The following is a 3,172-nucleotide window of genomic DNA, read 5'->3' as shown; positions in this document are numbered from 1 at the left end:
GTGTTCCGGAGCACTTAACAGTGGCGTAGTCTGACCTTGAGCCAGACTGATGGTGGATCGGAGGGGTCGAAGGACAAGCAGGAGGCGGCTGGCAGAAAGAAGTCGAAATGGTAGAGAGATGCGAGGGCATGAAGGGATTTGAAAATAAGGAAGTTGGGCGCCAGTGCTGTCTGTCTACTTGTGTGGTGGGGATCCAGTGTTTTGTGCGGGTTAGTTTCCGAGCGGTGGATATCTGAATTAATTCTATGAACCTCTATGAACAGGCATTTGGCCACCTCTCTCTCACCACTTTCCCTTTCTCGGTGTTGAACCCCGTCCCTATGAAACTCTCATATATTCCTACATGAAGGGCGCTATATAAAATAAGTTGTTGTATAGGCTCTGATCATCATCCATTTCAATACAACTACGATAGCCCACGTATCTACTATAAACTGCAATTTTATGTCAGGCAATTATTTAAAGTATGCATATCGCGGCAGGTACAGCCTCTTGGTAGATATCGATCCTTTAATGTGTTATCCTGTTTCACGTCATGTCTTTTTTGAGAGGTTTACCACTACTCTGGAGGTGCTTTCTTGTTTGAAGATAAAAAAATAACTAACTTTCAGACGTTTTGGGGAGAAATAATCTTGGGTTGAGACTTATTTGGAGTCCTGTAGCTTAGTGGTTAGAGCACTCGCCTTACGAGCGAGAGGACCTGGGTTCGATTGCTGGTAGGACAAAATGATGGGCCAGGTTTCTTATTCCATACACCTCTGTATATCTAGCTGTAAATAGGAATACGGTTGTTAGTCAATTGGCGGACTGCTTTTCTGGGGGTAATAGTCCCTTAAAAAAATCAATAATAATTTGGTCACTCAATCCAGTTTGCGGGACACTGCTGTGTGCAATTGGCTGTCACGTTTTGCCCACAAAATATACAGTCAATTAACTTTACAGTATATTCTGTGAAGTGTAGTAACATCATTTGTAAGCCCTGTATTTAAAAATTACTAAGCTAACAATAACAAAATATTGTCATTCTTTCTGATGATTTTAGCATATATTGTGTTTTCAGATTCCTCTGCTCTCTGTACAATAATAATAATCCTTACATTTGATATAGCGTTTTTCACGTCGGGAGGACGTTCCAAAGGGCTTCACAGAACACACTGTAAAGTGAATTGACTGTATATTTGTGGGCGAACACAGCAGCCAATTGCGCACAGCAGTGTCCCACAAACAGTCGTGGATTGAAAATGACTAATTTTCTATTGTTTTGTTTTGGAGGGATTATTATTAGGCGTGTGGAGTAAGAAAACTTGCCCAAGGTTTTGCCCTGCGTACAAGGGGAGGGAAGGTGTTCTGGAGATTCCCCCTGCCCTGCACATTAAGGTTTTTAATGACCTTCTTGCAATGCAATCATGAGCACCTTTTTATAGTGCTCATGTATTATTAACACAGATTTTCATTAATCTTGTATATTGCACATGAATGACTGATGTTGCATAACATTACTTTGAATGTCCCATGGCACAGAATAGCACAACACTGCTTCTTGGACCATTTTGCAACAAAAGCGAATACAAAATGCATGCAGCACCAATGCACTATTACAAATGCCCAAAATAGATTACTGTCCATTACGTTAAACAATAATATGGTCCTAAACTATAAATGACTTACTAACAGTGGCACAGAAAATGGCTATTTATTTATTCAGATGCAGAGGTGTGATCTTTTCATGCTGTCTTGGAGATCAAATAAAGAACTACAGTTTGTTAGGCTGATTAATGTGTTAGATTCCACTGAGCAATACGTTTATTATACCTTAAACTTGTATATGCACATATTATGTTATATATGCATAACTTTTCTGTTGTGTAACTGCCCCATCTACTGGTCCGTCTGGTCAGCTGTAGTATTTGGTCCAATTAAAGAATTCCCAACAGGGGTGTTGGTGTGCTGCACGATGTGAAATTCAGCAATACCAGCATTTGTTTCCAAGTAAAATAATGAGATACGCATTACCAGATGATTTTTACTCATTAGGTGTTGCAAGGAGGGACTGAAGCTCTTTTGCTTTCCTTTTGTAGCAAGCATCAGCTGGTACATTTTGTCATCAGCAAGAGGGCAGTTAAAGTAAGTTGTACACAAGGAAAATAGCAACAACAGCAAAATTGCTTATTGCAAGACTTTGTGATGAAGCAAGTACAATGGTGCAACTTAAAGGTGCAATGAAATACTCATGTCAATTTAGCAAATACAAATATTATTTTTCTGTGGTGTATTGGCTTAGCAACTTTACCGAAGTTCCATGACAACCTTCTTTGCTGTTTCAGTTAAATGAAAGCTTGCAAAAAAAATGTACTTTTGAAGTCCAAAATACTATTATAAAGAGAATTCTTAAAGCCTTTCTGCTAAATATAATATTATTTCTATTTGCAAGGCCCACTCTAATACATTATGCAGTTAGTTGAGAGCAGAGAAGGGCCCAGGTTCAGTCCCTGGTCTTTGCCTGTTTAGCTGATCTCATTTAGTAGATTTAGCGCCGATTTCATCCAAAACTCCCCACCTCGCTCCAGTTCATCTGGCTCATCCGTTCCCTCCATAACCTATAAATGTTGTTATGTTATGTTTCTGGAAGGGAAACACAAAATTATTGCTAATACAACAACAACAACAAAATTAAATTTATAGAGCACCTTTCACTTCGGGAGAAAGTCCCAAGGAGCTGATACGCTAATGCAGCCTGCGGACGTTTCTCAAATAGGGCATCCGGCCCTCAGCAGTCAAAAGGTTGGACCACCCTGGTTTACGGCAGGTGTACATACATTGATGTTTGGCATAAATCTATACTATTTTGTTGGTGAACCAAAAATGTTGACAACCACTGACTTAGCACATGGGTTCATCCCATTTCTCTTGGTCTAGTTGATAATTGAATTTTCTAATTTGTGACTGAAATTACAGAATTCTCTATCGATTTTGCTAAATAATCACGAAACATTGTGGAAAATCCACTGTGGAAAATCTTTTCCAGGATAATGCCCTCTCTCAATATTAGTTGTTTTATTATGTGGGCAGCAAAGCAAAGTGATACATCACTTGTGAGATCAACTTAGACCAGCCCACAATAACCAATCCATTTTATTCTTTAAGGAAGATATAAATTTATCAGGAAACTACC

At 39.2% G+C, this 3,172-nt stretch overlaps 1 non-coding gene across 1 annotated transcript; it reads left to right on the top strand.

The window, feature by feature from the left end:
- The first annotated feature begins 652 nt into the window (after positions 1-652).
- trnav-uac lies at positions 653-725 on the top strand. Its single transcript has one exon. It is a non-coding gene; the product is annotated as a tRNA-Val (tRNA).
- The last annotated feature ends 2,447 nt before the right edge of the window (positions 726-3,172 follow it).

Source organism: Callorhinchus milii, unplaced genomic scaffold, assembly GCF_018977255.1.
Source record: "Callorhinchus milii isolate IMCB2004 unplaced genomic scaffold, IMCB_Cmil_1.0 Scaffold4, whole genome shotgun sequence".
NCBI classification, from domain to species: domain Eukaryota; kingdom Metazoa; phylum Chordata; class Chondrichthyes; order Chimaeriformes; family Callorhinchidae; genus Callorhinchus; species Callorhinchus milii.
This window is presented reverse-complemented; position numbering and strand designations above follow the sequence as displayed.